This window comes from Pezoporus flaviventris, unplaced genomic scaffold (assembly GCF_033815535.1).
Source record: "Pezoporus flaviventris isolate CSIRO_AGI_PZ_B2104156 unplaced genomic scaffold, CSIRO_AGI_Pfla_v1 ptg000015l, whole genome shotgun sequence".
Classification (NCBI taxonomy): domain Eukaryota; kingdom Metazoa; phylum Chordata; class Aves; order Psittaciformes; family Psittacidae; genus Pezoporus; species Pezoporus flaviventris.
In genome coordinates, this window is record NW_026892563.1 from 35,179,001 (window position 1) to 35,198,731 (window position 19,731).

The 19,731-nt window shown below is 41.1% G+C and overlaps 1 protein-coding gene across 20 annotated transcripts in view; it reads right to left on the minus strand.

Moving 5' to 3' along the window:
- ZBTB20 (zinc finger and BTB domain containing 20) overlaps nucleotides 1–19,731 on the minus strand; it is a 479,626-nt gene that overhangs the window by 19,100 nt on the left and 440,795 nt on the right. For 18 of the 20 annotated variants that reach the window (XM_061454008.1, XM_061454012.1, XM_061454011.1 and 15 more), the window contains 2 exons: nucleotides 13,956–14,052; nucleotides 6,657–6,843 (listed from right to left, as the gene is read on the minus strand). The gene's annotated coding sequence lies outside the window, so the exon portion shown is untranslated. The other 2 variants (XM_061454018.1, XR_009743495.1) reach the window with 2 other exon arrangements.

Here is a 19,731-nt window from a genome sequence, read left to right on the forward strand (position 1 = left end):
GATTAAGTAGGGAAGGAGTAGATTCAGTGGTTAGACAGATTACTGATCTGTGAAAGGTAAAGGTAGTCAACGGGGTTACACAAATTCTGCAGTGGAATTGACATTATTGCTTTAATTTTCAGAAAGGAAGATGATGGAAGCAAGTAAGTTACTTCAGGTGGGAGAAAAGGAAAGCATTCTTCTGGAGACTGTTATTAAAAAAAACCCAAAACACCACATACAAAACCGAACAAACAAATCCCAAACAACAAAAGAGTACTAGAACATCTTAATATGTTGAACACTGATAGACAGTATATAGTATTCATCAGTCACTCATTTCTTGAGTGAGGCAGTTGAAACACTCATGCAAATATTAGAAAGGAAGGATTTACTAAAAGACTCACAATTTGAAGAATGGTAATAAAAATCTATGGGGGAAAGACTGAAGCTGGGAACAGATAAACTCAGAAACAAACTGCAGATACCTTACTGGACGGTTACAATATGTCTCAGTGGCTGCAGCATGGCTTACAAACAGAAATATCCCAGTATTATCAGCTCAGCCGCCTCAAAATCTTCAGAATGGAAGCTATGGAATTTTAAAGAGCAGTAAGACCTTTTTATCCTTTCCCCTGGTACTGAGAAAGAATAGATACACTGGGGACCTACCCAAGTTCTCCCCTGAAATCATAAAAGCTAGAAATTTGCACGGCTGTTTTAAACTGAAGCTGAAATTATGCATGTTATTGCTCTCTAAATGGAGAGCAGTAAGAAAAGCACTGAACATCACAAGAATTGACAACGTAGCATCAAGCCAGTATTGCCAGGCCATCAAATAAGAGAATCAACATTTAGGATAATTAGATAAATTTTCAAAAGCATCTACACATTATAAATGTAACTGATATACGCGTCAGTGAAACTTAAGCTCCAAAGTCACACAATTGCTTCTGAAAACATAGTCACTGACTTCATAACTGAAGTACCATATGCTATTAGTCATTTCTCATGAGAAGAAAAGCCCGAGAGACCAACCTGACAAAACTCACTTAGTGTACTGATTAGGAATATGGAGACCAGTTCCTATCAGTAGTAAAACATTTTACACCACCGATTCTTTAGAGCATTGTGATGGCTTTTTCAACAGAGGCAGGTGAGCTCAGCTTAACAGTTTTACCTACCTGTACTTGTACTTACTCCTGTTTCTGCACAAATCAAGAAACATTTATTTGCTTCTACGAAAACACAAGTCATTCCTGGCTGATATTTCTCTGATAATGTTACAAACAGAAATATAAACCTACAGGATATAGAAACTACTTATAACTGTTAAAAAGAGAAACACTTACTAAACAAGATTTCAAATGTTCTGCAAGATGAAAGTATAACTAAGTGTTGTGACATCGGTATTTGAGAACTATGGATGTCCTTGTTTTCAGTTTAGTTTGCTACAGAAAAGGCCTGTATCATTATTATTATATTATCTAAAATAGATAGATAAACATACACCATTTCTTAGGTCACCAAAACCAACCTAAAAATATTCAGCATTAGCTAACACATGCTGCACATAGATCAGCAAAAATACAGATTAAATTATTATTGACATACTGCCTGCCTCTGAAAACACGGGGTCTGGAAGAATCAACATCCCCCCCTGCCCCCATCCTCTCTGAGAGTGGAGATCATGTGAAAGCACCAGAGCACTTCCTAGGGAATCACAGCCACAAATGTCCAGAGGCAAAGGGAAAACGATAAGCACATGTTCTCTTCCTGACACAGAACCTCTAAGAGAAACACATGAAACCTAAAGTGCAAAGATGAGGCCAAACCACCTTCAGACCCATCTAGCCTCTATTTGCACCCCCAGGTAAATCAAACTTGTTGGTTCATGGAAAGTGAATGGTAGTTTCCTCTATCTGCTCAAGAAAATGAAAACCTGGAGTTTCCACATCCACTTTCAATGCTCTGTGGGGTTCAGGAATCTTGTGAAGTTCCCCCTCTGCCTTTCCCCATTATGCTGGAAACCTAGCGAGCTACAAAAATCAGAACATAGGAGGAGAAAAAGAAAACACTGCCTCAAAGTTCCCATCCTGTTAAAGCTAAAAAATGCTGAAATTGGCCCACATCAGCCATGTCACTTGAGCATGTATGGACAAAGTCTTCACATGTGGCCCATCGCCAACAGTGTTTATAAAGTGCATTCTATTTAACACATAAAAACTCCCTGGTCTCTTGCTAAAACTTAACTTTAGAAAGTCCTCCCCCATCTCAACATCTTGCCAATGATTATTTCATGGATTTTTCAGAAATTATCCATGCCCCACTTTCCTTCTCAGCTTTTATTCCCTACCAGAATCTCAGGTCTTTACCAGAATTGTGTACTCTAAAATCATCGAAATTGCTTCAGCGGTTTTCACAATGATAGTCCAACCTGCCTCTCAGTCCCATGGAAACTCTTCACAAAGATGTTGCTTTTCCCTTGTCTGGAACAAATTCCTTCACAGATGGACCATCCAATGTCTAAGAATAACTCTTTCAACTATCAATAGAGACAAAGAAATTCAGTTGTACTGTTCCCATGGGAGTCCTTTGAGTTTGGACACATCTGTTAAGATGCATACATCAGAGCCTGAATTAAGTTTTTGTCTGACTGTATCTCTGAGAACTGGTGAAAGTTTCTGCCAAAATGATCTTATCTCTTGGCACTTGCAAAATGCATATAGTTACAGATGCTTTATGAAGGGCTCCTGAAGTGAGTGGCCTATACAGACCAAATCAATTTAAATAAAGCCAAGTCCTGATGACTTCCTTCCCTTTCCTCTCAGCAAAATCTTTAGAAGCTTTACCTAAGGCAGTTCAGCCCTCAAAGTAGGACTCCACCAACTATATACATTCTCTATCCATAAGCAAGAAAGTATGTGGAAAACTGCAAACAGCACCAATCTCATATGCTTTCCTTTGCTTCACTGTAACCTTTCCAGAACTTGTGCCTCCAAGCTTGTCCTTGTAGATTTTCCCACAAACACCCTTCTTCTGGGTAAGCAGCTACATCTGTTTATGACAGCTGAGTAGCTAGAGGTATAACTCATTTGGAGCTCTATCCGCGCACTCTGTGACTTAATTCCAAATTAATTCTAAGCGGTGCTTTTTGTCTGCCAAGCCCTACATGGAAACAGTTACCTCAAGAAGACTTCTTCCTTTAACTTGTTTCTCCAATTGCATTGCATGAGCTAGCATTTCCCAACACTGAAAGAGATGGGAACTGGACACGATGGACCCTAGGTTTTGGATTTTGCTTCAAGGATTCATCTGTATTGGAAATCATAAGATCATAGAATCATAGAATGGTTAGGGTTGGAAAGGACCTTAAGATCACCTAGTTCCAACTCCCCTTTCCATGGGTAGGGACACCTCACACTAGACCATGTCACCCAAGGAAATACACCATAATGTTCAAATCCAGAAATCTAGGGCCCAGTCCTACAAAGGTCAGAAGTAATGTCATTTCATTGGGAATAAGTGGCACCAAAGCCAGTATGTAGAATTAAGAATTACAGAATTACAGAATTAAGAATTATAGAATTAAGCTCTAATTTGTGTGTCACATATGACTTTACCCAGATTTTTTTGCTAAGTACTTGTTTCAGTAAGACTGGCATTCAGACTATTGCTTCAGCTTTCTTCACCTCTGCCTTTTACACCTGAGGAGCAGATGGCTATCAGAGAGTTTTTATTTCCTATGCTTGGAAAAAGAATTTTGATCTTAATCATTCCAAAAGCACCCTGACTTTTTAAAGTAGACTGGCTTCTGAATATTTCTCATAATATGTGGTACTGTTCTCTGCCAAGCGGTAGTGACTGTGCATGCAAAATGGTCAGTAAAGATTTTAAACTGATTTGAATAGGTGGGCTGTAAACCCTAAGTCATTTTTCCAGACACATGAATGAGGGCTTATGGAACCATCTGTACATCAGTGCATTTTTCCAAGAATTGATACAGCCTACCATGCTGACTCTTTCGGGTGTTCCTAATATTTTCCATGAAAACTCTTCTCCTAAAACTTCCCATCTAATCCTAGTTTTTAAGTATTTTTAAATGATTCACTATCCACTAGAAAACTTCCCACCAGAATGAAGAATGTCCTCTTGTAAATGAAATATAACCTGCCCAGCTGTGGGGGTAGAGGCAGTATGGTGGTCTGGGCAAAGGAGGAGAAGCAATGTTGTAGTGTCTAGAAGGTACAGGGAAGGACCTAAAAAGGTAAAGAATCATCACAGGTTCAAAAGTTGAGAGGAAAGAAGATGTGGCAGTGTAGCTCTGACAGGAGGGGAGGAGAAAGACAAACGGAGGAATTCTAAGGTGAGGGGAAAATGTGAGTCAAAAAGGCAGGGAAGGCAAGAGGTAAGGAGAAGGAGTTTGTAATGATGGGGAAGCCCATTTTCAAATGTTGGGAGCCACAAATACTAATCTTTTGGGTCAGTGAAGGTATTCCAGCACTAATGATTGAGGTAATATTAAATAAACCCCACATAACACAGGAGATAGCTACAGTAAATATGCAGTTAATATTCATCATGAATCAATTTTTAGTTCATGTAAGAAACTGGCATTGCTATTTCGCAAGGGCATTCCAAACACTAATTACATGCATACTGCCCCGAACTAATACAGCCTGATAAAGCTTATGACCCATCATAAATAAAGGTTTTTTTTTTCATCAGTTTCAAAGCACATGGAATCAACTAACAGAGATCAACACCACAAGAGTCAATCTTGAGAAGACAAAAGGTCTTACCATTTCTTAAATTCTTGCAGGACTCTAGCTGCATTTTGGGAACTAAATTTCAACAGTTCCTGGGATAGCATAATATTAATGCTGAAATTATTATTAAACTTTTTTTTCTGAAAAAAACTCCACCAATTTCACTGTGAAAGGAGCATCTAACCTGGGTTTGCAGTTTATTCATATTGGTACTGTGAATTTAGTAGGAATGAAAGGTGATTCAGTAATACCAAAAACTTTGGGGTCTAAAAGACTGTTGTTCCACAGAACAGGTAGAGCGTAAAGAGCTGAAGGCTCTACTTCCCTCCTACTGCCCTCTGCCAATATTCCTCACCCTTGAACTTGGCCACCTCAAAAAGCAAAAGCAGGAGTTCATTCTCCAAGTTCCCTACAATCCCTGCTGGCCTCTGTCCTAAGGTTGCTTTCATGGGTTTCCATTTGTACTGTCAAAAAACATCAGTGTGAGGTTTCAAATCCCATTTACTAATGAACTCTTTCATCTTTGTGAATGGGATAAAGAGATTCTTTGTCTGAAATTAAGGATTATTTTTTCTTGTTGTTCTGCTCATTTTTTGCATCTTTTCACAAGCTTTTTGTTTTCAGAAAACATTACAAGACAAAACTGAACCACGGTTTTAACAAAGAGCTTGACATCTCCAATTTGAAGAGAATTCTTGTATATACTAAATTGCATGCTGCCTGCTGCTCAATTGTTTCACATCTCTTTCTTCTCCCCAAATCACCAGGTGAGATTTAGGAAAGTCTCCCCAATGTTTACCAGCTCTGTTAAAATCAAGATCTCTAGAAGAAGCTCATAATGAATAAAGTCAGAAGCCAACAGGAATGAATTGCAGCTAAAGTGATTTTGATAGTGATGATCCCTATAACCCGGCTGCTTCCAAGCTCGGCCCTGAGGCAGAATTTTTAAATTAAAAAAGAAAAGGATATACATCCTTTTTAATCTGATTTTTTATTGTCATGCCCTGATTTTTTTTATAGGTCTTTGCAAAGTCTTGTTGGCTTCTGAGCTCTTGAAACCTGGCGTCATCATCTTTCTTTCTGCTTTTTTTCCCCTCGTAAATTTTACAACATCCTAAATCTACTGCAGAAGAGGTAAACCATCTATTCTAAAACTAGTGAGTGTTGAGGTTCATATCACGCTGCACATTCCTGCCCAACAGACTTCCAGGCAGGGACCACTGTGAAATGAGTGTTTTGAAAAGCTGACAGTGTAAGTTCTGACCTTCCAAAATCCTGGTTTAATCATTCCCTCCCTTATTTTTGTATGTTTTGCCAAATGGAAAAGAACATTTTTAAAAGGCCAATTAACCCATGCTGAGTAATCTGAATGTGAACACACTCAAAACAAGGGCCTTAAACTGGTACAACCACACAGGTCTACAGAGATTTTCCAGACTCTCAGACTGGTCCTCTCCACAAAACACTCCCCCCTTTCTTCATGGAAATCCTTTACAATCCTGGGTATCAGAGGCAGACACTTGTTTTTTCCCATTGCAATACAGCCCAGGCTGAAAATCCGCAGTCAGCAGATATACTTGGGTAATAAGAACCATGACCTGGAGAGCAATAACTATAGCTCTAGATGGAAAGAGACATGTTTGAGGGGTCTTCCCTTTTTAATTTTTAAGAAGCAGCAACCTGACCCAACAACAAGCTGTCAGCTTCCTCTGGCTGATAGCATTATCACAACCTTAACTCAAACTGCTATGTTTCAGTGGTAATTCCCAAAGAAGGCAAAAGGTAAGCCCTGAGGAAGTCCTGCTCATGCCATTATGGAATGAGTATCCAACTGGAAAACCTGTTCTGCAGTAAGCGGTGTGCTTTCACGAACCCCAGTGCAACCCAGCAGCACGTTGGTGTACTCACAATCAGATGACCCTGTGTGTGCGTGCAGGTTTGTTGTTGAATGTGGTGAGTGATGAGGGCCGGGCTCAGAGACAGAACAGCTTCAAGGTTCAGGCAGGGAAGGCCCGGCTTGGCGCTGCATGCACCCGTCTGAGTAATCTCATTCTCCTCAGACGCCTTCTGGTTTTCAGCTGTCTTGGGTTTCTTCCTGAAAATAAACAAAGAGACCTTTGAAGGCACTGACTGCATATTTGGGAAAAGGCATTTTTAGAATCTGTTAAAGATAACTTTCTTTCCCCCCCACTACCTCCCTCTCTCCTCTCTTTTTCCTTACAGGGAAGGAGGCAGAGAAGACTTTCCTCCATGCTTCTTGTTTGGAAACAAGCTGCTCCTTGTTTTGACTCTGATGCAATGGCCCTGAGACTGTGTTACAGCAAATAGGCCAAGCATGAAGCTCCTCATTCTGCCCCTACTGATGACATATAAAATGAAACTCATCCCAGTGGTTTAGACAGTCAGAGCTCCATTTGACAAATAAAAACTAAGGCTGTAGCATTCTGAATAGAGAAAGTTATACAGAAATGTAACAGAAATGCCTGAAAAGCAAACAAATGTGCAAGTTTCCAGTTCAAAACAAATCAGTGCAGAGACTCATTTTGTAGTGAAAACCACTGAAGTAATTCTGACTTGCAGAGGTCATCAAAGTAAAGCATTAAGATCTGGAGCCTGAAACAACATGCTATGAACACAGTGCATGTGAGCTCTCAATGCCTCACTCCATCCAGAACCTCCAAGCATTAGAGGAATATCAGGCATGGAGTTAATCACCACTTTTGTTTCACAAGTGGTGAAACTGAGGCAGAAGGGGAAGTGGTGAGCATTCTATAGGGGAGAGAAGCACCCACATCTCACTGTTTCTCCTCAGTTTTACAGGTGAAGGTGCTTCCTCTTCTGCTCCCCAAGGCAGGTAGCCTCCTAGCCAGCTCGGGCCTCATGTTCCAGCTGGGAAAACCACTGCCCTGATCCAGTACAAGGCCATGGCACCTGGGTAAACATCCAAATGGGATAAGGGGAAACAGTCTCAGACTGTGCCAGTGGAGGTTTAGGCTGGATATTAGGAAAAAATTCTTCACCAAAAGGATAGTCAGGCATTGGAACAGGCTGCCCAGGGAAGTGGTGGAGTCACCATCCCTGGAAGTGTTTAAAACCTGTGTACAAAAGCCCTTAGTCATGGCTTAGTGGTGGACTAGGCAGTCCTGGGGTAAAGGACTTCATGATGTTAAAGGTCTGTTCCAGCCTGGTTGATTCTATGATGCTATGACTCTATGAAATTAAGCGACATTATCTCCTGCTGGCACCTGAGGCACAAGCAGTGGCGGGTCACCCTGGGAGCAGGCCCTACACAGGGTGGCACCTTGCACCATCTGGAGAACACGGTTTTGGGGTAGCATCCCTGAGCATGGAGGTGCCATTGGACCACAGGCAGCCCCGCTCTGTGCCCAATCAGCCCTTCCTGGATTCCCATCTGCAGGCAAAGCCTCTCTTGACAGAGACAGACTCACCTGAGGGGCTGAGGCGGGAGCCCCTTCTCTCACACGCCCTACTCTCCCTTGTCCACCTAGGCCGGCACGCAGCTGACATGTTAAAAACATGAGTTTTTAAACAACTCGAGCTTACAGCAAGGAAAGACCTATTCCTGCGGGGCGTCGGAGAGGGGACAAGGAGACGCAGAGCCCCGGCCGGTTACATAAAGGCATTACATAAGGGCGGCAGGGCCGAGACCCGACGCCATTTCCCGGCGGCCGCCGTCGGGGGGCAGCAGCCGGCCGGGGCCTGGCCTCGTCCGGCCCGGCACCCCCCACACCCCGCCCCAGCGAGGTGCCTCCTCGACAGGAGCCTGAAAGCTCCGGGAGAGAAGGGAGGAAAACCTGTAATTATAATACAAAATTAAGTTAAACGGGCCAAAAAAAAAGAAATAAAGCAAATCTTCTCCTCTACCTCCTGACAGGGTGCTGAGCTCTGCAGGTGAACCACTGCCATCAGAGGGTCATGCTCATGACCCTGCAGCTGCTGGCAGCTGCATACACATCAGTGTGTCTTGAATTACATGGGCTCAACACCCCCATGCCACAGGACAGGCAGGTGGTACTGCTGCTCTATCCTCCATGTATATAATCAATATACTCAAAATATACCAGGCTACCTAATCTGATCCAAATCAACAGCAGATGACCAAATGGACCTTACTTAAAGTTGCAGAGGTAGAGCAAAGGGATGAACCGATTTGCTCCATTTTAAATGGAAGGAAAATCAAACCATTTAAAAACATTATTTTTTTTTCCTCAATAGTAAACCACACATCTTGTCACTCCAAGCTTGGGCATCCTTCTGTCTGTTCCCCGTTCTGTCACTGGGATCCATCTCGTGCTACTCGGTTAAGGATGCATTAGACGCAGAACTCTTACATGGACACATACACTTTAAAGTGCATGGACTGCATGTTTTGTTCATAACAGTCTGCGTTGATCCTTGATGTATGAACTCTAACACACCTTGTTTCCAGATCCCATGACTTTCCCATGTGCAGCCAGCACACACCAGGGGCTGCAGGGAATATGTGTATAGAACAGTTGTTATTTCACAGCATTGCTGCCAAAGAAGCTTTCAGATAGCACTGATTTTTATGCAGGCAGCCAAGGATGTATGTAGGGTTAGACTCTAGATACACAGAAGCCTGGAAGCCGAATTGCTGTACTGAAGGTCTGTTTTCAGCTCAGGGTTAACCCAAGTTACACACTCAGAATACAGCTTCTGACTCCAGCTCTATCCACACACAAAGTCACCTCCTCTGGGCAGGATGCTGTTGCTATTTGCAGGGTAGGAGCTCAGCCTGAGGAAGTTAGACCAAGCACTGACAGATGCTTCATCATGTGGCTGATCTGCATGGGCCTTCCAGGCCTCTGAAACTCATTAGAGGGACAGGTTAAAGAATACTTCAGCAACAGGCAGTGACACCAATGAAGCTTTGCACAGCACTCCCTGCTTCTTCCCTTCCAAACCTGTTTGTTTTATACTTTGCTTTTAAGGCTGACACTATGTTATCAAGATGCTCTTGTGTCATCACTTTTCTTCATCAGAGCCCTGCAGTTTGGTGACTTGTGCTCAATAGCATGGAAAGGGAAGCAATAGTGTTGACTGGCACTAGAGGCGATACCTCTCCACAGCAGTTCATTTCTCTTACACTGTTCACACATGGCCTGCATCTCAGTACCACCTTAGAAGAATGCAGGCTTCCACATGAGGAAGGCTGAGTAAGGGAAACAGCCAAGTCAGCTAAGGATCTGAAGAAAGCTTTTCAGAAAAGAAAAATCCTGCAGACACTGTAATCAAAACTATCTACAAAGAAACACAAACAAAGTTCTTCTCCAGTCTGCAATATCCAACTGCTGCTGCCAGCAAAGGACAACAGGCAAAGCTGGAAAAATCCTGCTGTTGCTGTGAGTATATTGCTATCCTTTTATTCTAACTTATGGCCCACATAGAAAGCTCCTATTGCTATGATCTTCACCTATATATTCTAATTAAATATTCTACATTCACTTACATAGTCCACTTCTATTGCTACCTTATTGCTAAAGTCTTCACAGGCAGAGCTGTTAAACGCTGATCAGGTTGTGGCATCTCCATCCTTGGAGATTTTCAAAACTTAATTGAACAAGGCCCTTAGTAACCTAATCCAACTTGGAAGTCAGCCCTGCTCTGAGTAGGGAATTGGACTAGAGATCTCCAGAGGACCCTTCCAATCTATTTTTTTTCTGATTGCACACTTCTTCTATGAACACTTCCATCAGCAAGCTCTCTAGTATATCTCCATGTTACAGAAAGTAAAATGGCATGCTACCTGTGGAAAAGTATGATCTGTCATAGCTGCATCAAAGAGCCTGAAAGCACAGGGGTAGGAGTGAGAACGAAACAACTAATAAATATTTTTTGTGGAACCTTCCCAAACTATACGTGTTTCTGTACCATCCCTGGACTTCAGTGATTGGCAGCCCTGTGTGATTATTTCAGTAGTAAGGGTTTGTCTACCTTGCTACTTTAGTTCATGTCCTTATGTTCTGGATGGACTAATCCTGGAAAGAAGTAGTTTGCTATTTAGTTGTTAGTAAGGGCAACAGAAATTGCAACTTAATTTGCAAAAGACTCGGGCATATGCCCTTGGAGCAAGAGGCTCCATTCTGATCTCCAGTTACCTCTAAGCTCCTTCCCTGCACACATCTCTGGTGCATTACAGGTCCTTTCAAAAACTGCATTCTTAAAATTATCAGAGGGCCATCATCATCTTTGTTTCTCAAGAAGGACAGCAGAAGGCCAATATAGCAAAGAGATGGCACTTCTGTATACAGACATGATGCACAGACTCCCAGAAGTTGGGGACAGAAAAGATGCTGACTTTTCTAAGCTAATTTGAGTCTTGCAGAACACCTGCAGAATTCATGTTTGCTACTGATTTATCCAGTCCATTTCTAAACAGTCTATCTTCTCTCTTCCAGGATTCCCGTCTATTTATTGCAGGGTTTTATTTTCCATTATGTTCATTTACACCACTTAAAATATTTTCTCTTCTTTCTCAGTTGTATGCTCACGCTAACTGCATTCACTGTCATCCCTGAACTGAACTGTGCCTATCAGCACTTTCCAGCTCATGTGTAAAGAAAGACGTACCATCACTGGCATCTTTTTATTCCTGTTTTCTGTCAATATTTTATTGCATTGAGGCATTCCCTCATTTCCATGCTCCTTAACACTACACAATTATACAACAAGGTCTCAAATGGTAGACAACCTGAAATGCTGCAGTGACTGCCATGATCTGGGCACTGGCTGCAAAACAGAACTGGCTCCTTCCTGTTTACTTTGAAGGCAGAACAGATAAAATGGTGGATGTCCTAACCTCAAAGCTAACTAGAAACTAATTACTACCTCTGCGCTTTGGAATGCCCTGCTACATTTACCCCTTCTTGCTTCCATTCTTGCATACATCCTTATCTCCACTTGATCTCCACACAATTTCTTTGCGTGTATCTCTCTCGCAACCATTACTTGGGTTTGGAATGCATTTCCCCTTGATGTTCTTACAGCGGGGCTGCCAAACCAGGTCTCTGTCAAAAACAGGCAGTGTATTTCTCACACAGCAGCTATAACTGATGCTTGAACCTTTCGTTACACAGGGAACAGCTCTCTGTCCTGCAGAGACACCAGGTTAGCAATGAACAAATTAGCTCAGGTATAGGAACCAGCATAGCTGCGCAGAACCCACAGTAGCATCCTGGCTCTCAGGGGAAGCTATGATAATGTGACTGTATGAGAATAATAGTACATAATGAACAATAATGAGGCAGTTTTCAGCCTCTGAATACAGGGAGGGCTGGGTCACCAACCAGACCTTTGTTCACTGCATATTAAAGAGCATGGAGGGAACATGCCACAGGGCTGCTGATGTTGTTACAAGTGCTGCTGCTGGCTGATTCTGCCCACCCATGTTCCAGGCATTATTTCCCCTCTTCACAGATATGGCATCACCTTTTAGTAAATGCCCTCAGGTCAGAGATGCCTGTAGTGCCCAAGCACTGCACTTAACTCAGTGGTGTACAGATCATCTGTAACCCTAGTAATTCATAGAGACTGTACGTAATTAAAAACAAAACAGACCTCTGCTTTTTTTTCAGATCCTAAAAACGTAAGAGTGTAGAAATAATTCATGTTCGATTGTAAGTGGTACTTTTCCCGAGTGTTCTGCTGCACATCCTTCCTCTGCCTGTGTGCGACTAACACAGCTCCTGATATCAGTGCTTATCACTGCCAGTGTTGTGTCTCTTCCAGACATGACATTGACAATACATATTTAAAAACTGACAAAGTGAAAGAGATAGTATAATCACTGAATATTTATATATATATATTTTTATATATATATATATAAAAGAAAAAGCCCCAAAGAACAGTAAAAAGCAGTGAAATCTGCCCAGAGACCTCACCTCAAAATTCAGGGTACCATGAATACCAGAGCTGAGGGTGAAGCTTCCCAAGACAAGCTTGCTTTAAACCACCTGAGCCATCACAGTTTTCCTGTCAGAAGTGTTGCTTCAGTAGTTAGAAGTCCTGCACAGGCTGACTTCCTGAATATTCACACAGCTTCTCTGATGATTTTGCAACCACATTGATCTTCATGCTGTTACAGCCACATGACTGGCAGTTTGTTTAAAATCTCTGATTGCAAGTTTGTGTCATACAATGGAAAACACAAACTCCTGAAAACATCACCATAAAATGTAATATGAAAGAGAAATCCCAGCAGAACGCTGCACAGCAAGAATGGGAGGCACAGAGAACTGACAAGAGAGGCCTGATGTTCTAGTGCAATAAAAGCCTCGGAAATTTAATCAACACAGAAAAGTAAAATAAACTCAAAAATCCCTTACAGGAGACTGATTAACACAATTAAATTAAACTCAGAGATTAAGTTAAACTAAGATTTAAATTTGCTGTGTCTGTTTCAAGCCTGAAGTGGGGTTTATGTGCCCCCAAATTTGTCCATTTTTTTCCATCTAAACCACAAGTCCATGAAAGTTAAGCCCCACTACAAAACTTGCCCGACTTACAACCTCAGAGCATCTTGACTACAGCAACACTGTGACAGTACTGGCAAGCACTGAGAATTGATCATACGAAATCAAAACTATGAGATCTACAGGGGAAAAGTGCAAATAGCACACAGTTGATCATTTCAGAGAATAATAAAGCACAACACAAAGTCAAAATTCTCTCAGGCAACTTTACCTATGCAATCCAGCCAAATCTACCAAATTGTAATGGCCTTAAATCATAAATGACTCAAGGCCTTCAAGGAGCTGCATTAAAGCCAATCTGTATTACATGAAACACCAACAAGAGGAAAAGTGTCTCATTAAAAAGGAATAAGAATAAAAAAGAAGATAAAACATTCTGAAGACAAATATGGATGAACCAACTAGAAAAGCACAAAGCAGAGCAGTAAGCAGGGAGAGCCTGCCAACCTAAAAGATACAAGCAGATCAAATCAGCCATTGCTGAACTATGCTGTGAGGCTGACTTAAATATTTAACAGTTTTTTATTGACATATTTTTTGCCCACATATTTCCTTGTGAATTTCAAAAGCAAAACTTAGCTTACCCTCATGAGTAATGCTCACAGGTGCTGCAGTTCATTTTTGTTTTTTAAAGTTGTCTTTTTTTTTGCTTGAAACAAGAAGTCTTTTATAAGAGATAAAATATACTTACAGTGGTTTCCAAATGGTATCACTCTTCAGGTAAATTACTCCAAGCCTTGGACCTAGTGCAGACGTTCATTGGGGCAGGGAACAGAGAAAGGCTGTGTCTGTACCAAAAAGAACCAAAAGGAAAGGTCAGGGTGTTATGAACCATTAGCTATATGCTTAGTTTTAGCTTATATGTAACTAACTGCAGCTGCAGACAAACAATAGCAAGTCAAGATAACAGGAACTGAAAATCCTGAGAAGTGTGAAAACTACAAGTAAGGGCAACCAAACATATCGAAAAAAACAGTTCAAACCAGGTTATTCTTAAGGAATGAGCAACTTGTGACTTCTGGCAAGGTGAACAGAACCAGTGAACAGCAGGAGACCCTTGGAGACCACCAGAAGACACTTGTCACAAGGGGAAGGACTATGGTAATGAGATTGGGGAAATCTTTTACTACATCTAGGTTTTCCAGGAAAAAGAATAAATATGTATGTTTAAGCTGTACATAAATATATGCCTCATGCTGCGCTCAGAGGACACGATCGGAGGAGCGATCCCCCATGACCCCAGCACTGAAATAAAGGAACTGTCTGCTTCTTAACACTTAAAATTATGTGTTGAGAGGTTTCTTTATTGCTGTTTTGGGCAACAAGGGGGAAATAATAATTATTTACGAAGAGCATGAAAACTTGCTGCAATGCTAACTGGCATTCTCTGCTGTCAGTACAGCTGGCAGCAGCCTGGTAGCGCCAAATTCTTCCTGCTTCAATCCCTCCAGCCCTGGCTGCAAACCACAACAGTCAGCTCCCAGTTAGCCCACCCTGCCCATCCAACATATTCTGGTGAAGTGAAGAGAGAAGAAAGATTAGCCAGCAAAGTACTATCAGTAGAATTCATTCTGGGAAGTTGCTCACTCTAATGGCATAAGCATGGAGCAGTGACGGTGAGCTAGCACAAACTTGGCATTAAAGTGCATCTCGTCAGAACAAGGCTAGTCCTGTTCAGAGCAGCAACAAACAGTTCCTCGGGACTGAAAGGCAGGAAAAGGAAAGAAAAATCCTCTTTCTCTTCTTTTGCTGTCTCTACATCACAAAAACAATTGCCCATATCAAAGCAGGGGCCCCACTTACTCCCATGAACCTCTAGGTCTACTGTGGTGAGAGACTAGAGAAATCACTTCTAGTCAGCCTTTCAGGAAAGATTCAGCCCAGCAACAGTTTTATGCCTGAAATCTCCTGAGCTAAAGAGGGAGTTGGACTCAGTAGACTAACACAGAAAGGGATCCAAAGAAAAACCTCAGCTGCAATATTTATTAGAGGGTGATTTCACCACCCAGACCTAAGTTTTTGGAAGTATTTACATTTTTGGGGGACTTGAATCCCTTTCTAGACTAACATAACTCCTCCTCTGCTAGCTTCTTATGATCTTTGGGTGGCTCACTGTGGATGTTGGAAGTACGTCTGAAGTTAACATCCAGGGATAGAATTAAATCCTGCTCACTTCACCTATGCAAAGAACTCCTGGGACATCAGCATATTCAGTCCTACCCACAGTGAAGCCAATGGTGCTATTTCCATGAATAAATGATTCTGCCTTGTCTGATCAGACAAGAAAAGCAAATATTTGCTTTATCAAAGAAATCAAGAAGGTGAACGAAAAATGATAAGAGATGTAATTGTTATTTCACAGGTAGTTAATGTCACTGTGCAAGTTAGAATTTATGTCTGTAAATGCAACACAATAAAAAAACCCCACTGTTTGTGCAGCGGGAACACTGGAATGAGTGCCAGCAGACACAATGAAGGATTTTAGATGATACTGTAATAAAGTACTTGACAAAATATACATTCAGTTTTATGTTCAATTTATACATTTTGTAATGATGACGTTTATCAGAGACTGGGATATATGCTACATACTGATTTCAAAAGGCTACGTGAAATCCGGCAGCTGTACTTCACAGGGGCTCAAGCAAACATTTTATTTCATTCCAGTTTCTGTAGGTTCTCTCCTCTTGGAGTCTGCTTTGAATTGCAAATTGAGCAAATTCAAGCACACACACACAAAAATCTTCAACTTAGCCTGAACCTCTAAGTTTCACCAGGGCTTGGGAGATATACTATATGCCAGCACCAGGTTAGCTCAAAAAAAAATCACATAAAAGAGTAACACCTTTGACCATTGCCAAGGGTTGAATTTCAAAGGTGCAACAATGCCTGAAGATTCTGTGGATTTAAGTCCTCTCTAACACTCAGCATGGCTTACTTTCAAGCTCTCCTTCCCACTTTCCTGTATACACCCACCTAGTCTGTGAATGCTGACTTTACTTCTTATATCCACTTTGCACATATCAGTCTGTCTTTTATCTGTCTGTTGCTCATCTTTTGAAGGCATAAATCCCATGTGCCTTAAAGACTGCCCAGTACTTCAGTTAACATGAATTTTTAACTTGTACTAGAAGCAGAAAAATCACAAGATCAGGTCTTTAGTCTTTACTTCTCCTCACTTCACTCCTAATTTCACACAAGAGATGCCTAAGAACTGCATGTACTAATCCTGCATATTTTGCCACCTCTCTTTTTATGTCATTATTGCTCTTCCAATCTCCAGGATCCCAATCCAAGTGGCTCTCTCTTGTAGCACTGCCTAGCACTCAATCTGCCTTCACATCAAGGGTCAGGCAGACAAGTTGTTAGAGATGGGCTGTTCAAAGTCCTCTACAAAATCTGGGCACTAAAATCTCTGTGAAAGGCAACACTTAAAATATCTTAAGTTTTCTCCATCATTTTTGCTATGGCCTGAGAAGATAGATATATCTTTTCCTCCAGTGTGACGAGCATAAAGCACCGAGATCATCAGCAGTTGATAGGTACATTTTAAGTATATAAAATCAACAAAGCTAATGGTGCTTCAGAAGACATGAGGAGTGCAACAGAGAAAGAAACACCCCAAAATTTTCCTAAAAGTCTTACTCTATCTTGAGAAAAAATGGAGGAAAAGGATTTTTGACCATGAGAAGACTGGCAAAAAAGACAGACAAGCAGGACAACAGGGGAATGGGATGCATGACATAGGGTTAAGTAACTTCTCACCTCTACATGGGCTCCTTTATCCAGAAAAGGAAAGCATTCCATGTCTGCTCCATAGGTAGTGTGCTTAATTAAGATTTTGGAGGATAAGTTTTCTTCATGAATGCATTCTAGAAATGCAGACTCTTATTACTTAAATATTTCCACTAATGATAGTAACTTGGGCATTTTATATATGCTTACTTTTATTCCTTCTTTCTCTTCCCAAGCTTCATCTGGTAATTTGGAAGGTGTAAGAAGCCTTAATTGTATTACTGGTTTTTATTAGGGAGGGTCCATTTTATGATAGCAGTGATGTACTACAGATTGTGATTTAAGACGTACACTTTAGGTCAATTCTATACTGGCATCAGTGGAGTTGCAGTGGGCATTAAGTCAGGAAAAAATGTGGTACTTTACATAATAATGCTGATGATTAATGGCCTCCTGGACCATAACTCCATATTCTGAGGCAATGATCCTCCTTCTTCTCCCTCCTGATATTTGTGTCTTTACCCTTTCATCTCTTGTTAGTTACCTTTCTAGAGCTGTTCATTAATCATCACCATTGATCTGATGTTGTCTGTCATGTCATATTACTTAAAACACACATAAGCAAGCATTGGCCTGATTCTGCTCTTCACACAACACACCATCACAATATTCCCTTTAGAGATGACTTAAATATTATAAACATCAATTTCCTGCTGGTGCTTGGTCCTGAAGTTTGCTTTTTCCATGTTGGTACCCCACAGGACATTTCTATCTTTAGCCCTGGCTGCACTGCTTTCTGCTCAGAGACACCACCAAACACCTTCAGTATTCCCAGTTTGTTAAAGGCACTCATATACCTGACCTGCAAGAGACAATCAAGGAATAGCTCTTTCTCTTTGCCTTAGACCTAGTACCACAGTCTGCTGTTACTTTGTCTTAGTGAGTCCTGATCAAGGGGACTCATTTTCTTAGTTAATTGCTATTTGTTTTATCCCTACAATACTCTTTCCCCCCATATCTTCAGAAGTCTGCTTCCTTCTGCCTTTTTTTGTGATCCCTAGTAATGAAAAAATTAAAAGATGAGCTTCTTGTGAGCTTATTTCTGATTATTCTTATTTGCTGTGCTGGCACAGTGCTGTCTATCATGAGGCAATGGAAAGTAAGAACTTGTTAGTGCCACAGAAGTTAGCATGCCTCATCTTAATCCACATATTGTACAGGTCTCTTGAGTAAGGTGGGGTCATTTTTAATTGACGCTTTTCACAGCCATGATACATTTTCAGACTGAGCTGTCTAGGCTAAATGCAATTCTTTTTTGGTCACTTTTTCTCTCTGTGAATAGCATTTTAGGTGAAATTCTTAAAACAGCAACAAGATGAGAACAGCAGTGTTAGCCATCAACAAATGTGACTCAAGACATTCTATCAGAAGGCCATAGCATGAATTTTTCACATCAGTCAGGGTTTCATCTAGGAGAGGAAACTGCTCATTTCTATATTCTACTGGGAACACTGTATGTGCACTATCAGTAATTGGGCCTGAAGTTCAGACATTAATTTGTTAATGGATTGGACATTTGCAGAAAGATTGTTTAAAGAGGCGGGACTGCTCTAGCCTGGTAGAGGCCAATTTTGCACAAGGACATACATATATAGGTGCTGCCTATTTCCATTAATGAAGATCTCCTCATGCTTAGTGTGTTGGGTGTATGAACCCTACACTTGCAGAGAAACAGGTTAGATGGTGCCCAAGCAGACCAGATGTCTCTGCTGCAAGGTAAAGCAATGTTAGGTAATGTTAAGCATCTGTTCAGCTTTGCACACCTGACTTCAAATGGCGAAGATAACTGGTACCTGGAAGAAGCAACTATAAGTTAGTAGTTGGTAGGCTCAATCAGAGCAGAAGCAGATAACAAAAAGCCCTAATATAACATTTAGCTAAATGAATACAAAGCTGTAATGAATAGAAAAGCTATGATGCCAGACTGAGCTGTGATAGTGTGTCAGACCATGAGTTATATTTTCACTTTTGGTGAAGAGAAGAAACAGTATTGTACATACAGATAGATATATACATACATGGTAACCATATATATACACATCTGTCTGCCTAGTTATATACACAATTATTATTTAAAAATTATGCTATTCTGACAAAATATTGCTGGGTATAACAACACAGAAATCTCTATATCCCTACTATGGAGTCTTCACAATCCTATCTGAATGTTGAATGAAACAACATACTTTTCAAAGCAATTCATTAAAGTGGGGTGTGACTGAAGCAAATACATAAAGTCATGATTTTATTGATGCTGGTGTCAAATATGGAGTATATCTTCTGTGCTCAGTAGAACTGCACCTACATAAGCTTTCCAGTGAACAGACTGATTTGTGGGTAGTGCTTGTATACTGCTGGAGTTGTTGAGTCTTGAGTGCTAGTTTCCTACAGATACTTAGTATTAATAGAAGCAGTTTGAGAGTATAAACAGCCTCAGGCATTCATGTGCTGATGCTGCAGGTTACAAGGCAACAGCATTATGGTATGAAACTCAAAAGGTTCATTGGAGGGGAACAAGGTAAAACGCTAAAGTTTTGAAGCCATGAACACTGAAGATGGTCAGAGTGTTGCCTTGTTACTAAGAAGTTGACAACTGGACAATATGACACTTCCTTGCTACCTAAAGCAAGGTTTTCACTAAACCAAAGTTATAGTTGTGCTGCAATTACTAC